Source organism: Neophocaena asiaeorientalis, unplaced genomic scaffold, assembly GCF_003031525.2.
Source record: "Neophocaena asiaeorientalis asiaeorientalis breed wild unplaced genomic scaffold, Neophocaena_asiaeorientalis_V1.1 scaffold550, whole genome shotgun sequence".
NCBI classification, from domain to species: Eukaryota; Metazoa; Chordata; class Mammalia; order Artiodactyla; family Phocoenidae; genus Neophocaena; species Neophocaena asiaeorientalis.
Window position 1 is genome coordinate 2,717,164 of NW_020173396.1, and position 17,825 is coordinate 2,734,988.

A 17,825-nucleotide genomic window follows, 5' to 3' on the forward strand; every position below is an offset into this window, starting at 1 on the left:
ACAATGCAACTGCACAAATGAATATGATAATGATGTAAATTGGTTCTTCCTGTATGTAACAAAAGGAATCAGATTTGTTGACTTGGTGTTCAAATTCAGACAAAGTTAAGCAGATTGCAGAATGATAACACCCAAGCCAGAGGTTCTTTCTCCTCCTTGGAAGCCCCATGCTTGTGGTTTATGTAGTACCTTTTGAAACTTTTCAAAGCACAACTTTGGTAAGGCAAAGAAGAGATTCATAGGGCTTCCCTGGTGGCGCAGTAGTTGAGAGTCCGCCTGCCGATGCAGCGGACACGGGTTCGTGCCCCGGTCCGGGAGGATCCCACGTGCGTCGGAGCGGCTGGGCCCGTGAGCCATGGCCGCTGAGACTGCGCGTCCGGAGCCTGTGCTCCGCGGTGGGATGAGGCCACAGCAGTGAGAGGCCCGCGTACCACACACACAAAAAAAAGCGATTCATAGAAACTTCCAGAGTTGGAAGGTACTTTAAAGAACATCTAATCCTGTCTCTTACCTAATTTTTTTTTTTTTTGCGGTACGCGGGCCTCTCACTGCTGTGGCCTCATCCCACCGCGGAGCACAGGCTCCGGACGCGCAGTCTCAGCGGCCATGGCTCACGGGCCCAGCCGCTCCGACGCACGTGGGATCCTCCCGGACCATAATTTTTGAATCTCATCTTGCTCTACTTTAACTCTCCCACTTAATTGTCAGCCTCTTAAGGGAGAAGTTTCTATTTTACTCATGCATTTTTATTCAACATGAAATTATATTAATAATCAAGTTTAGCTTCTTGAGAAAGAAGGCTTCATTTTGCACAGTTGGCCTAAATAAATATTTGTGAGCTTCATCACTAAGTTCGCTTGTTTTTCTCATTCCCTGTTTTCTGGTTGCCTGGGTTTGGCTGCCACGTTTCCTCAGTTTAGATCCTTGCCCTGTCACTTACTAGTTGTGGTCCTCGGCAAGTTACTTATCCTCTCTCTGCCTTAGTTTTCTTTTCTCTAAAATTGCACTCAATAAATGATAGCATTATCCTGATCACCACCAGCCAGACTATGCTGTCCTAATTTTCATTGTTTCAAGGTGTCTTTTACAAAATTTATGTCATCGCCTCTAATTTACTGGTGCTTTTTGCTCTCCCTAAAGTCAGTCTGCATTTTATACATTTATTCATTTCTGACTGTTTCTTCTGAGTATATATATCCTGGGTAAGAATTATATGGCAGCGTTCTAGTCTTTGGGAAGATAGTTTGAAGGGTTGCGAAATTCATAGCATAACGCAGGTTGTGATGCAGCCTGGAATGATCCTAGATCTGTCGCTTACTTCAGTTTACCTCCTTAAACCTCAATTCCTCACAAGTAAAGTGGAGATGATGATAAATTGTACCTATGTTATGAGGTGCAGTATTAAATGATTATGTAAAAGCATTCAGAATGGTGACTAGTATATAAAATAGATTGCCATGCCTAAGCCCCTCTCTAAGAGTCTGATTTAATTGATCTGGGGTTGGGCTCAGGCATCTGTATATTTAAAAAACTTTAGGGGACTCTAAGGTGCAGTGAGGATTGAGGGCCACCAGACTGGATTATTCTCAAAGTCTAGCCTCATTAGCAGTGTTACCATCTTAAATGCTTGTGCTTCCTGTCCTTTCATTTTACAGTTTAAGTTCTATCTAAATAATACTGTGGGAAGACAGAAGTTATTTGAAAGCTGTTGAAAGTAGGACAAATTAATAGTTACAATTATTTAGTAACTATTATACTGAATATACTGAATATATATATTATGAATATACTGAATATACTTTATTATGGTAGTTTCCCCATAATTCTAAGACAGGCAGTTTTTCAATTGAAAATATAATAAAGAGTTTTTAGGCTGCTTTGACTCACTGCCCTACAACATAATATGGAAATCACTGGTTTAAAAAAAACCAAACTTCATGATTCAGTTAACAGAGTCAGGATATGTATGCTCATGTAGAGCAGAGGAGTTAATTAATTGGGTGTTTGGAGTCTGATATATTGTAATAAATTGGGTTATCAGGTGGTGACTCAATTGGGCTGTTGAATGAATTAGCACCCCTTAAATGTGGGAAGTTCATATTTAGCTTTATCACTCCTGTTAGTGAACGGATGGCTGTATCCAAAAGATCAAAGTACATTTCTGAAAAAAATCCAAGTAGTTAGTATCAAAGAATAATGAGTATCAGAGGCATTATGGCCCTATCATGTAATGTTGCTAATGCCCTCTATAATACTGACTGCAGACAAATGGGGAAATAGTAAGAGGAAAACTAAAATCACCTGTAGTTCCATATCCTAAAAAACCATTACTAAGAACTTTCTACAAGACAATAAATAATAAATGATGTGTTTTATTTCTGAATATCACTTTTTTATTCATAAATAAATTATGGGGAAGAGTTGAAAAAGGCAAGGATTTAAATTTATTTACGGAAAAAGTGCAGGATTCCAAAAATGCTTCAGAGGAAATTAAATTCACTAGTGATCTTTTAGGGCGTGGCTCAATGAGTAATTATTTTTTGAATGAATTAAGGAAGAATTAAACATATAGGCATATAAATATAGTCTCTAAAACCTTAAGTCCTTTCTTTCTCTCTCTCTTCCCAGACTTATTCCAAAATCTCACTTTTTTTTTCTGTATTCTTCCACTTGGGAATTTTAATTTTTAAAAGTGGAAGAAAATTTACTGCTGATTATGTCTTCTTTTCTTACAATTAGAAAATATGGAAGCGTGCCTGGGTAGAAGTAGGCATACACAGAAAGAATAGGGAGAGCTGTGCTTACAATTCTTGGTGCTGGCTGATGTTTTCCGTTTTGTAAAGTCTTCTTTAAAGAGAGGGACAAGCACACCTTATGTTGCCAAAGTATTCCTGGAGCCATCGTACAATGAAGGCTGCTTTTGGTACCCATTAGAGTTCACCATTGGGCCCAGGTACTTACCATGCAGGTGCTGAAAGTTCATTTTTTGATTCCCAATCCCTCTGTGGCACTGATTACACAATTTGCCAGGCCTAGTACAAAATGAAAATGTGGAGCCCCTGTTCAAAAAGCATGAAAAGTAAAATCTAAAGCTTTTTTCTTTCTTCCACAGTCTTTCCAATTTGTAACGTTGTTTTTATTTGCTATTTCATGTTTCACATCTGCAGGCATAGGGACGCTTAACCTGGCAAATGCAGATTCTGAAAGAGTCCCATCCTGTGACTAAACATATATACCACCCACCAGCTGCTGGCATCCCCCTTCCACCAGCCATGGGACAGACCCATGTCCTGGAAGGAGGCAGAGAATTCTTGCCAGATATCTCCCTTTTCCCTGGGCTTACTGCCCACAGGAATCCATGGCGGACGGGGGACCGCTGAGGGTAGTGCCACCTCCATGCTGGAACTTGCTAAATACCTTGATCAGAGGTGGGTAAGAGTCTCTATTTCACCCACAGTTACATTGTGAACGCCCTGTGGCACTGCCAGTCTGGGACTGGGATGCCTGCCACATGCCTCACCCTGAGATGTCTCAGGGAGCTATGCAACCCTTCCGTCTATGCTCACACCCCTGCTGGTCTGGAGTTCAGTAGTAATAGCTGGGTGAGGACCAGAAGGGTTGGGGTGAGGGTTCTAAAGTGCCAAGGCAGCTGAGAACCCATCTCAGTGAGGCAGGGAAGTGGGCTGGTGGGTAAGTTGAGGCTCCAAGCTCCTAGTGCATGGGCTGTGGTCTCATAGGACTTCACTTAAAAAACACAAAGGCAAAGATAAAATTATTAAGAATTTCAAGATAGAGTATTAAATCTCATGGCAGGGAGAAGGGTCTTCTGAGCTGGTATCCTGTGTGACCAAACTGGTTGAACACCAATGAAGCAGGCCTGGACCTCTAGAATAACCTTTCTGACACTGAAATGAAGAAACTTTTTTGAAAGAGTGAGAAATACTTGAATATGACTTTTATTTCTTGTATAGCAGTGCTTCTCAACTTTAATGTACATATGAATCATCTGAGGTTCTTGTTAAAATGCAGATTCTAATTTAGTAGGTCTGGGGTAGGGTCTGAGATTCTGTTTTTCTACCAAGTTCTCAGCTGATGGCCAGAGCTGGTCTTGGAACCACTTTTCCACCGTCTCCACCCCCACCATTAAAACATTTTATTTGAAAATAACTGTAGACTCACAAGAAGTTGCAAAAATAGTTCACAGACTCCTATGTACCCTTAACCCAACTCCCAGGGGTGACATCTTGTATGTAATACAATAGGTAATAAGATTGTAATATAATATCAAAACCAGGAAATTGACATTGTATAATAATGTAAACTATACTACAGACTTGATTCCATTTTCATCATTTTATACTTGCAGACATTTGTGTGTGTGTGTGTTTGTATGTGTGTGTGTTTGTGTGTGTGTATGGGATGCAATTTCATTCCATGTATACATCTGTGTACCTACCACCATAATCAAGATATGGAACTGTTCTCTCACCACAGAGAAACTTCTTCATGCTACCCCTTTAATTCATGCCCCCCAAAGGTGTATACAGTACATTGGAAATTCTCAATAATTCATATAATCATAATGCCTATTCTTTTCTTATAGTGAGAATTGTCTCTAGAATGCAGCAAACCATGAGGTGGCAGTTCCAAGTTCACTGAAGCAGTGAGGTAAGATGAAGCTTAGGGAACAAAAATAACACTGGTCATTGGAGGGAAATAGAACATTCCTTGTCCTAGTACCATCCACGCATCCTGGAGTGTGCCTTGCATGACCAAAGTCAAATGCAAATTTGGGAGAATCATTTTACTTAAAGGGGCCATGATGAAAATAAGAACCAGATACACCCAGTTGAGCTCCAGGACTTGGTATATAAATTGATAAATATTAATTGATAATGATGAAGTAAGATGTTTGTCATAATGTTCAGAGGACTTGCTAATTGCCTTATCTGTGTATCAGACAGCCTCCAACTTCCCACGTAAAACTTGTTACCTAAGAAATACTCTGTAAAAAGCAATATGTATCAGAACTTTGGTAAATATGACTCATAATTATCAGCAGTCCCAAGAGACTATGCCTGCTTCTCTTTTCATGTTGGTGGTATAGGCTAGTGGTTAAGCATATTACTCTTATCAGCCGTGTTACCTTGGCCAAGTGACTTAACATCTCTATGCCCCAGTTTCCTTATCTGTAAACTGAAGATGATTGATTAGAGGCCCTAACTCAGGGTCGTTGCAAGGGTGAAGCACTTAGAACAGTGCCTTACAGAGTATAAATGCTCAGTGTCAATTAATAGTATCATTAATATTAGGACTGGGCCAGCCTTGGGTATCATCTCCCAACAATTGCCCCAAATTTTGCTTCTTTCTGTCAAAACTATTAACATCAGTAAATTTTATATTGAACATATATAGATTTTAAAGGATAGATGTTCTTTTAAATGTAATGCTTCACTGTACAGACTAAGGTTAAGCACATAGGCTCTGGGTTCAAATCCCAACCCTTACTAATTATAGACTAATTGTACAGCTTGGTCAAGGAAATTCCCTAAGTCATAGTTTCCTTATCTGTAATCAGGGGGGGTAGTAAACAGTACCTTAAACTTGTTGTAATGATTACATGAAGTAATTCATGTAAAGTTCTTGGTATATAATTAACACTTTATTGATATTAGCTTTTTAAAATTTTTTAAAAAACTGATCCCTGGTTTTCTTAGTAAGTGTAGATAGCTCACGAAGTTCCAGGGGTACTTGGGAGAAGTGACCTTAAACCAAATATAAAAGAGCATTTCTCCAGCCCAGTGACCGGTCACACCTTGAGGACAGAGGACTTGGAGCACCTAATGAAGTAGATTTCCAGGTGCTGCAGAGACTAATTGCACCCCCCCCAATATCCATCCTCTTCTTCCTCTTAGTAATTAAACCCTGCCACTTCCAGTGTTAGGAGGGCACGTGGCCAGTAGAGCCAGAAGCCAGCTATTCCCAGCTTGCCTGGTAACTAGCTGTGGCCATATTTTTCTGGGAATGGAATGTGCACAACTTCTGCACTTCCTGACAAATTGCTTGCCCTCTACTTCCTTGCTTTTCCCTTCCCTCTGATGAGAATGTGATAGCCCATGGACATGGTCAGGCACCAGCTTCTACCATACAAGCAAGGCCATGTCCCAAAGATTGGCAGAGTAACAAGACAGCATTAATTTGATTCCCTGGACAGCTTTGTGGAATAGAGCTGCCTTCTCCACGTTGACCAGCCTGTGCTGTACTGAACTGTTAAATGAGAAGGACGTAAACTTCTGTCTTGTTGGTACCACTATATTTTGTAGTCTCTTGGTTATATAGCAGTTTAGACTGTATCTTAACTAATTTATCAGGCCCATCTCCAAAGATATTGAATGCTGGGAAATGTGCATTTTAATAAGATCCTTCAGTAACTGTGGTGATAGCAATTTAGGACTATACTTTGAAAAACACAACACCAATGTGCTCTAAGCAAAATGTAAGTTTTGGAAAGCAGTCTAGAATTTAGAAGACAGGATCATCCCTTGTTAAAATTTTATTGTATTGGAACTGAAATTTGTTCAAGAATTCTGAAATAATTAACATGCCACCTCATTTCATTTTATATTAGCAGTAAGATTACTTTTTGAGTTAAAGTAGTTGATTTGTGAAAATGAATGCCCAACGTGTTATTTATAATGTTATTCATAATGATCAAAAAGAGTGAAAATAATATGGTATTTATCAGGCCATTTGTTCAATTCTATATCATGGAATTAAAAGGATGAGGTAATTCTCTATATATTGACTAAGATTCCCAAGATGTATTAAGCTAAAAATAAATAAATATTGCAAATAAAAGAAACAAGACACAAAAGAATACGTATGGTATGACTTCATTTATTTAAAAATCTGAAAATAGGAAAAGTTATAGTCCTTAATGATGTGTGCTTAGGTGGTAAAATTAAAAAGAAAAACAAGGAATTGATTACCCTAAAAGTCAGGATAGTGGAAGTCTTTGAAATGGAGGGTGGGAGAGGGTAGTGATTAAGAGTCATAAAGAGGGCCTCTAAGAGGCTGGCAATGTTTTGCTTTTCCATCTGGGTGGTGATTGCAAGGGGGTTCACTTTGTTGTTTTGTATACTTATCTATGTATATACTGATTTCACAATAAGAACCTATTTCATATCTACATTAAGCATATATATATTTTATATATATTCAAGTGTATATTGGGCATATATATGCATATGTGTGTGTATATGTATGTGTATTGTTGTGTATTCATAGAAAATTTCACAAAGGGAACACACACGGAAAGAACTATGGACATTTTTTATTCCCATATTTGGGTAGTGGGACTGTGTGATAGGGAAATTTTTACTTTATATTTTACAACTTGCTTTCTACCATAATTTGCATTTTCTCCATAATCATGTGTTACTTTGTTTTAAAATACTCCCTCAAATATTCTATGTGCATATGATCACTCCATTTTTATATGCTTCTGTATTATTGGCATTTTCCTCATAATCATGTGTTACTTTAAAAATACTTTCTCAAAATTTGCATATGTACATGTCTGTGTATACATATGTGTATACATATTTATATATGCTTGGAGAGTTCTGGGATGATATTCGTAAAATTCTCTATGTGGTCACCTCTGAGGGGTGCACCTGGGAGTAATGCATTAAGAGAGGGGAGAATTTTCACTTTTTACTTTATATACTTCTGAGTTGTTTGAATATTTTCTTTTACAATGAATATGTAGTACTTTTAAATTTATAGCACACACCCAAGGTGGTATATAGTATATTTCAGCATATTTTGTTTTATAGGCAGAATAGACTTGGAGAGATAGAAAGGGTTCTATTTAAAAATGTGTCTGACTTGGCTGGGGGTGGGGTGGGAGTGGGGGAAGGCTTGTCTGTAGGAAAAGATACCATAGAATACAAACTTACACTCTTACCCCAATACATAAATTCCAAAGCCTCTGATAATGGACTACTCTGATGGAATCTTTGAAATTAAACCACCAAGGTAGGAATCCTCAAAACCAAGCACAGGTCTTGGCCTATGGAAGGTAATCAAGTGTTATTTGTTGAATTTATTAATAAACAGTACAATATTTAAGTGATATTTCACTTGCTAGACTTTCATTGCTTGGTAATGCTATATGCTTTATAATATGTTAGGTATTTTTTTTTTTAGTAAGAGGATTGAGAGGTGGAGAACATTATTGATAGGATACAAGTGAGTGATTTAATCTGCTTTTAAAAGCATAGGGTACTTTTCAAATTGTTAATTAACAATGATACTGTATCCTAATTGTTCTGTGAAGCTCAGGGTAAGTGATCTAAAATTCAATAGGAATGACTTAGCCAGACAAGAAAAATTCCCTTGAAGACAAAATGTATTATAGGGAAGCAGCACTAGAATTAGTCAAAGCTCTGATACTGAAACTCTATCTGTAGTCTAGGTAGGTTGAATACTTTTTCGTTGATAATTAGATATTGCCAACAAATGATAATCAATAATAATGTTTTGTTGGCAACAGCGGCAATCAAGTATAGAGATGCAGAAGTGAGCTACTCACTGAAATAGAGCTTTTTTCAAATAACGTCCAGCACTGATATAAAACTCTGCTGCTCACACAGTAGCAATTATCCACATGTGGCTTCTGAGCACTTGAAATGTAGCTAATCTGAATGGAGATGTCTTTTGTCAAATACACACTAGATTTTGAAGACTTAAGTTTGAAAAATAGAATGTAAACTGTTAATATTATTGTTAAAATTTTAATGTTGATTACATGTTGAGATGATAATATTTTGACTGTATTGGGATGAAATTATTAAAATTACCTTCACCTGTTTCTTTTTAAATGTGGTTATTAAAAAAATTAAAATTACTAATTTGGCTCACATTTGTAGCTCATTTGTGTTTCTGTTAGACAGTGCTGGTACAGAAGGTTTGAGTTCAGAGTGAACCAAGAACCAGTGTTTTCACCTTCCTTATTTTCCAGACAAGGAAAAGCATCCCAGGGAGGGAAGTGCTTTGCTCAAAGGTGTAAAAATGGTTGCGAAGAAGTGAGGAGTAGAGCCTCCATCTTTCGATTCTCTGTCTCCTGTTTTCTAGCTTATGCAACTGAGGCTGAGAAACAGACTCACTACACACTGGACACAGTGTTCCTTTAACCTTTTATGAGCTAGACAATGATTTTTTAAAAGTTCTAGGTATTTGGAATAGGATTGAGGGTAGATAGCGGTTATAAGATTTTAACACTTTATCTTACATGCTTTTGTGTTATTTTTAAGCCTTGGGCATATATTACTATTAAGAAAGTGGGGGGAAAGGCCTGGAGTGGGGACAGGGAGTGAGGTAGGTGTAAGATTCAAAAGAAACCTTGGCTTATAATTCAAGTCTGGAGATGTTTGAAGTGGCTTTTTTCTACCATTATCTTCTTTCACATCTCTAACATCCTTAGCTAATTCTTTCTGCTCTCTTTGGGGTGTTTTACTTTTTATATTACTAAAGCAAAATCTACTGGGACTAATTTTTGAATCTGCAGCTGTAGCTCAAAAAACCTATGTTTTGTAACTTTTGTAAGCAGCAGGCCACAGTAATGATTGGTGTTTTTGTCTCAAGAGAATTCAAGTCCTGCCTTCTAAAAGGCACTTGCCAACAGACTAGATGTTTCTATTTGAAGCCATTTGCTACGATAATCCTTGAGATTTTTTTGCTCATTGCTTTCAGAGCTGTTAGTTCTAAAGGCAGATTCTTGAACACAATTTCAGTTAGCTTCAGAACATACACAGCCTCCTTATTGGCACAGCTGTGCTGAGTTCCTGAATGAAGAGATGATTTCCATAGTGCATTTTATAGCCACACACCATTCCTAAGGATAATTTAAACCACAAATTATTTTTATTTGTTATTTCTTTATTGTAGGAGAGAGAGGCATACTTGACTAGTCTGAAGGGTAATGTTTACGGCAGCATTTTCTATTTTTGTGGCGGTTTCCTTTGCATTGTTGACTTTCTTTTCAACCCCCAGAACGCAATTTAGTGGTCTCCTAGCCCAAGACAAGGATAAATGCAGGTTTCCAGTGCTTATTAGGAAACTTGGAGTACGTATGAGTATGGTATAAATTCCTCTGTTCCACTTTTGGTCAATATTCTCATTTTCTCTTCTTATTTTATCACTTTCAAGCCTTTACAACCCCTGAAACAAAAAATACTGGCATGCCTAAGAGATTTCACAGGTTTGGTTCCAGATCACCACAATGAAGAGGATATCACAATAAAGCGAGTCACATGAATTTTTTGGTTTCCCAGTGCATGTAAACATTGTGTTTATACTATATTGTAGGCTATTAAGTGTGCAATAGCATTAAGTCTAAAAAATCAAGGTACATACCTTACTTTAAAAATACTATATCTCTGGACTTCCCTGGTGGCTCAGTGGTTAAGAATCCACCTGCCAATGCAGGGGACATGGGTTCGAGCCCTGGTCCAGGAAGATCCCACATGACGCAGAGCAACTAAGCCCGTGTGTCACAACTACTGAGCCTGAGCTCTAGAGCCCACGAGCCACAACTACTGAGCCTGCGAGCCACAACTACTGAAGACCATGTGCCTAGAGCCCGTGCTCCACAACGAGAGAAGCCACAGCAAAGAGAAGCCCGTGCACTGCAACAAAGAGCAGCCCCCACTTGCTGCAACTAGAGAAAGTCCATGCGCAACAATGAAGACAACACAGCCAAAAATAAATACATTTATTTTTAAAAATAATAAAAATAAAAATACTGTACTTCTAAAAAATACTAACCATCATCTGAGCCTTCAGCAAGTTGTAATCTTTTTGCTGGCGGAGGGTCTTACCTTGATATTGATGCCTGTCTTAAGGTAAGACAGCAATGAAGTTTGCCACATCAGTTGACTCTTCCTTTCACAAATGAGTTCTCTATAGATTGCAATGCTGTTCAATAGCATTTTACCCACAGTGGAACTTTTTCAAAATTGGAGTCAATCCTCTCAAACCTGCCTCTAATTTATCAACTAAGTTTATGTAATATTTTAAATTCTTTGTTGTCATTTCAGCAATTTTCTCAGCATCTTATTCTACCAGGACCTGCTTCTACCACAGAACCTACTTCTACCAGGAGTAGAATCCATCTCAAGAAACCACTTTCTTGGAGAAGTTCCCTGGAGGCCTAGTGGTTAGGATTCAGTGCTTTCACTGTGGAGGCCTGGATTTGACCCCTGGTCAGAGAACCATTCCACATGCTGCACAGAGTGGCCAAAATACCAAAAAAAAAAAAGAAACCACTTTCTTTGCTCATCCATAAGAAGCAACTCCTCGTCAGTTCAAGTTTTTTTTTCATGAGACTGCAACAATTCAGTCACATCTTCAGGCTCTAATTCTAATTCTAGTTCTCTTACTATTTTCACCACATCTGCAGTTACTTTCTGCACTGAAGTCTTGAACCCCTCAAAATCATTTATGGAGGTTGGAATCAACTTCTTCCAAACTCCTATTAAGTTGATATTTTGACTTTTCCCATTAATTACTAATGTTTTTAATGGCATCTAGAATGGTGAATCCTTTCCAGAAGGTTTTCAGTTTACTTTGCCCGGATTCATCACAGGAATCACTATCTATGGTAACTGTAGCCTTATAAAATGTTCTTAATAAGACTTGAAAGTCAAAACTACTTCTTGATCCATGGGCTGAAGAATGGATGTATTAACAAGCATGAAGACAACATGAATTTCATAGTACACCTCCATCAGAGTTCTTGGGTGACCAGATGTCAATGAACAGTAATATTTTGAAATGAATCTTTTATTTTCTGAGTAGTAGGCCTCAAAGTGGACATAAAATATTCAATAAACCATGTTGTCAACAAATAAACTTTCATCCAGGCTTTGTTGTTCCCTTTATAGAGCACAGGTAGAGTAGATTTAGCATAATTCTTAAGGGCCCTAGGATTTTTAGAATGATAAGTAAACATTGGCTTCAACTTCAGGCCACCAGCTTCTTTGGCCCCTAATAAGAGAGTCCTTTGAAAATTTAAAGCCAGGCATTGACTTTTCCTCTCTGACTATGAAAGTCCTACAGTACATCTTTTTCCAATTGAAGGGTGTTTCGTCTACATTGAAAATCTGTTGTTTAGTGTAGCCACCATCATTCATGTTCTTAGCTAGATCTTCTGGATAACCTCCTGCAGCTTCTACATCAGCACTTGATGCTTCCTTCACCTTGCACTGTGATGTTATGGAGATGACTTCTGTTTTTAAACCTCATGAACCAACCTCTGCTAGCTTGAAACTTTGCTTCTGCAGCTTCCTCACCTCTCGCAGCCTTCATAGAATTGAAGAGAGTTAGGGCCTTGCTAACTTACGGTTAAGGTTTGGCTTAAGGCAGGGGTCCCCAAGCCCCGGGCCATGGACCGTTACTGGTCCACGGCCTGTTAGAAACGGGCCGCACAGCTGGAGGTGAGCAGTGGGTGAGCAAGCAAAGCTTCATCTGCCGCTCCCCATCGCTCGCATTACCGCCCGAACCACCACCCCATCCGTGGAAAAATTGTCTTCCACGAAACCAGTCCCTGGTGCCAGAAAGGTTGGGGACCGCTGGTGTAGAGTTTAAACGAAACTGGTCCCGGGTGCCAAAAACGTTGGGGACCGCTGGCTTAAGGGAATGTTGTGGCTGGTTTAATCTATCCAGACTACTAAAGCTGTCTCCATATCAGCAAAAAGGTTGTTTTACTTTCTTATCATGTGTGTGTTCCTTGGAGTAGCATTTTTAATTTCCTTAAAAGAACTTTTCCTTTGCATTCACAACTTGGCTGTTTGGCACAAAAGGCCTAGCTTTCAGCATATCTCAGCTTGCAACATGCCTTCCTCACTAAGCATAATCATTTATAGCTTTTTTTTTTTTTTGCTGTACGCGGGCCTCTCACTGTTGTGGCCTCTCCTGTTGCAGAGCACAGGCTCCGGACGCGCAGGCTCAGCGGCCATGGTTCACGGGCCCAGCCGCTCCGCGGCATGTGGGATCCTCCGGGACCGGGGCACGAACCCATGTCCCCTGCATCGGCAGGCGGACTCTCAACCACTGTGCCACCAGGGAAGCCCGAGAAAATTCATTTTTAATTCTGTTCTGGAAAACCCACTACATTTGTTTCTGTCAGGTAAACAGCAGGCCTTCTGGCTTGAACAGAGAAGTGAAGGAAATCCAGGAACCAGCTGTTCTGTGGAGACTTTTTTTCCTGTTCCTATACACCTGTAAATGAGTTTACCTAGAAGTAAACAAACAAGTGGGAACAGCTAATCGATTGTTCAAATAAGGATCTCTCTTCCTCTCCCTACCCCATAAGCTCTGAGGCCCACTTAGCATTGAGTCCATTTTTTGAAGTAGAACATTAACTTTTTCCTGCCCTATTTTTAAGTACCACAGGTACTACTAGTGAAGCTGTGTGTGTGTGTGTGTGTAAATGTGTGAGTGTGTGCATGCATGCATGTGTGTTATGGAAGAAGAAGGGGCAGAGGGGGAAGAAAGAATTAGCACTGGTAAGGGAAGTCACTAAATATCTGTCAGCAGGAAAAGAAAGGCTATAGATAGGATGTGTTTTATGATTTTATTATCAGTAATGTTTATTTCAGGTATTTTGATATATCTTCTATTCTAAAAATTCTTTAGTGTCATTTTGATTTGCCCACAGTGGGTAAGAGCACAGGCTCTGAAGTCAGACCTCATGAGTTCAAACCATGTTCCAGTATTTCATAGTTGAGTGACCTTAAGTCTCAGTTTCTCCATTTACAAAATTAAGATAAATGTTAGTATCTACACCTCATGGGATTGTTTCAAGGATTAAATGAAAGAATACATGTAAAGTTCTTAGTACAGTGTCTAACACCAGATAGATGCTAAATTAATTTTAAAAAATTATTTAGAGAAAAGAAAGGATATTTTATTTTCAGTAAACAAGTGATATGATGCTTTTAACTACAACAAGTTTAAGAGCTATATTCCTCACAGGAGTTCTAACTCTGTTTGAAAATGTAATGCTCTTAGCCCTTTGTCATATCTTCTAGAATGAGTAGGCCTCTTTGTTTCTCAAAGAACATTTATAGTTTCTGTGTTACATAAATGTTCTACTTGTTCTACTGTACTTGTTTAGTTAAGCACAGGCCTAGCAGCTGGGGAAGTGTCAAAGTCTGAAGAGCAAGTGAATTGTTGATTTGAGCTACTGTCTGTTAAAAATTGCTAATAAAACAAAGCAGTCTTACAAACAAGGAAAGTAGTGATTCTTGAAGGCAAAGGGACCACAGCCTACCTCTTAAATTCACTTTGTATTTGTTTTGTCTTCCTGCAACTATGTTTTTGTTGGCAAAATTACTTTATTATTTTTTAAAATCTGAAAACGTGGCATGTCTTTTAGGTTTTTTATTATTGAGATATTTCACACTCTTTGGTTTTGTTATGCAGTGTGACAGCGTGACATACTTAAAAACGAACTCCTCAGTGAGTGGAAGGTGTTATCACTTCATTTTAGTAAGGAAACTGTATTGGTTCATATAGCTGTTCTCCCAGCTGAAATAACATAGCAGATAGGTGCTGTTTGAATACTGTTAATTGCTGAAAGTTCTTAAACTAGTAAATAGGCCTAATTAGCTGGAATCCAAACAGTAACCCAAAGAGACCAGACAACTTTTGATAAGATAAACACTCTACTAACCTTATACATTCCCTTTGGATTATCTTCCAGTGGTATGAAATGTTAAACTAAAATTTAGTTTTTATATTTAGAAAGACTTCAGGAAAAATTGTTTGGGATATTTGAAACCAAGTTAAAAGTTGTTATGTCCAGTGTATGATTTAGTAGATAATTATTAGTAATTCTGGCCCAGTATCATTTAGTTCATGAGAGCTGAACAGTAAAGGTGAACCAGTTCATAACAGAAAGTCCTGATTTATAAGATCACATTGTACCCTGTCATTTCTGTTTGGGCTATTGCAAACAAACAGTAGTAACTCTAACAAGGGAATGATGAGCTTTTAAGAAATAAATATAATATAGGTTCTTTATTAGGCATCTGAAATCTCAAAACTAAAAAGCTTTCTAGGATAAAACTCCACTTTTACTTAGCATTTGAAATTGTCGTTGGAAAAACAACTCTAAAATTCCTTCCATTTCCCAGGTTCTAGAGCATTTATATTAAAATTAACCTTGTTTGGGGTGTTTTATTTAATAAATTTTAAATTGTTTTAATGAAATATTGCTCTTGTGAACCATGCCATCCCCTTAACCCTAGAAATGGAGGCTGGGACACAACAAAAATGACCAGAATGTGATATCATATCCAAAGAGTCAGGAGACAATCAGTTTTAGAGTACTACCAACTCACTTTGCATACTTAGACAAATATTTAAAACTCTCTGTGCCTCCTATTGATAAGGAAATTTTCTTATCTATGAAGTACAGGGGGTCAACTAGTTTTCTAAAGTTTTTTCCAACTCAGAAATTCAATAATAAGGTAAATTTTTTTAAATTGAAAAAATTTTTGTTGTTTTCTTGCCTCACTATTAAAAAATAGCAAATAGGAAGAAGAAGAAGAAGAAAACTACAGTCTCACTATCCACCACTTAAAATTATGGCATATTAACTTCTAGTCTTTTGTTCTATGCTTAAAAAATAATAGAGTTGAACTCATATAGCATATACATATGCTTAACATTATAATACTGAAAGCTTTTCATAAAATCATTTTTAATTAATTAATTAATTTTTGAAGTATAGTTGATTTACAATACTGTATTAATTTCAGGTGTACAGTGTAGTGATTCAATATTTTTATAGATTATACTCCATTTAAAGTTATTACAGGTTAAGGGTTATAATTCCTTGTGCTATACAATATATCCTTGTTTCTTATCTGTCTTATACATAGTAGTTTTTATCTTTTAATCCCATACCCCTAATTTGCCCCATCCTCTTTCCTCTCCCCACTGGTAACCACTCATTTGTTCTCCATACCTGTTCTGTTTTGCATATACATTCATTTATTATTTTTTAGATTCCACATATAAGTGATATATCTGTCTTTCTCTTTCTGACTTATTGCACTAAATAAGCATGATATTCTCTAGCTCCATCCACATTGTGGCAAATGGCAGAATTTCATTCTTTTTTATGGCTAATATTCCATTGTATATTTATATACCACATCTCCTTTATCCATTTGTCTGTTGACGGGCACATGGGCTGCTTCTGTATCATGGCCGTTGCAAATAATGCTGCTGTGAACATTGGGGTGCATGTATCTTTTTGAATTAATGTTTTTATTTTTTTCTGGATCTATACCCAGGAGTGGAATTGCTGGGTCATATGGTAATTCTGTTTTTAGTTTTTAGAACCTCCATACTGTTTTCCATAGTGGCTGCACCAATTTACATTCCCATCAATAGTGTCCAAGAGTCCCCTTTTCTCCACAACCTTTCCAACATTTGTTTTTTGTAGACTTTTCAATGATTGCCATCCTGACAGGTATGAGGTGATATCTCATTGTTGTTTTGATTTGCATTTTCTAATAATTAGTAATGTTGAGCATCTTTTTGTGTGCCTATTAGCCATCTGTACATCTTATTTGGAAAAATGTCTATTCAGGCCTTCTGCTCATTTTTTGATTGGGTTGTTTGTTTTTTCATATTGAGCTGTATGAGTTGTTTATGTATTTTGGATATTAACCCCTTGTCAGTTATATCATTTGCAAATATTTTCTCCCATTCTGTAGATTGTCTTTTCATTTTGTCAGCAGTTTCTTTTGCTGTGCAAAAGCTTTTAAGTTTAATTAGGTCCCATTTGTTTATTTTTGCTTTTATTTCTTTTGCCTTAGAAGACAGATCCAAAAAAATATTGCTATGATTTATGTCAAAGAGTATTCTGCTCATGTTCTCTTCTAGGAGTTTCATGGTTTCAGGTCTTACATTTAGGTGTTTAATCCATTTTGAGTTTATTTTTGTACATGCTGTGAGGAAATGTTCTAATCTCATTGTTTTACATGTAGCTGTCCAGTTTTCCTAGCACACTTGTTGAAGAGACTATCTTTTCTCCATTGTATATTTTTGCCTCCTTTGTTGTAGAATAATTGCATAAACATCATTATTAAATGGCTGTGTGAATATAATTATTTCTTTTCCTATTGGACATTTAAGTAGTATCATTTTTTTACATTGTAAAAAAATGTTTTAGGGAAAATATTTGTATAAGGGTCACTCTTCCGTCTGACTCTATTTAACATTGTTTTCATTGGATAGAGTGTCAGAAGTGTAATTACTAGGTCAAAGATAATAATTTTAATGCTTTTTGTGTTCCAAAAGAGTTAACCAGACTGTATTCCCATCAAAAATATATTACTCTACAGAGTTATGCCTATTCTACCACAGTGTGGGCAGCATTGAATAATTTTACCAAGATTTTAATATTATTCTCCCATGTTTGGTCTTTTAGGATTTGAAATTTCAACCAAGTATAAAGCCATCAATTTCATATAGTCAAATTAATTTGCTTCAGAGAAAAAGTCTGTTTCATGATCACAAACTATCTATTGATTGTTGGTGAACTTTAAGATTGCAGGTTGGGTCAGCACAGATTGTGATTATGACTCTATTATAAGGGTATTTTAAGGATAATAATATAAATTTGTCTGTCCACTTTTCCCTGTCTACCTTTAAAAAGTATTTGAGGCAATGTTGGGCTCTGTTTTCAGTAACGGCTGGGTTAGATCTTACTGAACTGACCTCATTCTGGTTAACAACTGTAG

General features: G+C 37.4%; 1 long non-coding RNA gene across 1 annotated transcript in view; it reads left to right on the forward strand.

Annotated features, from left to right (window-relative positions):
- Positions 1 to 17,825, forward strand: part of LOC112400962 (uncharacterized) — a 327,875-nt gene that overhangs the window by 12,540 nt on the left and 297,510 nt on the right. The window contains exon 2 of the long non-coding RNA XR_003003491.1: positions 4,604 to 4,668. This is a non-coding gene — a long non-coding RNA (uncharacterized LOC112400962). The remainder of the gene's footprint in view (positions 1 to 4,603; positions 4,669 to 17,825) is intronic.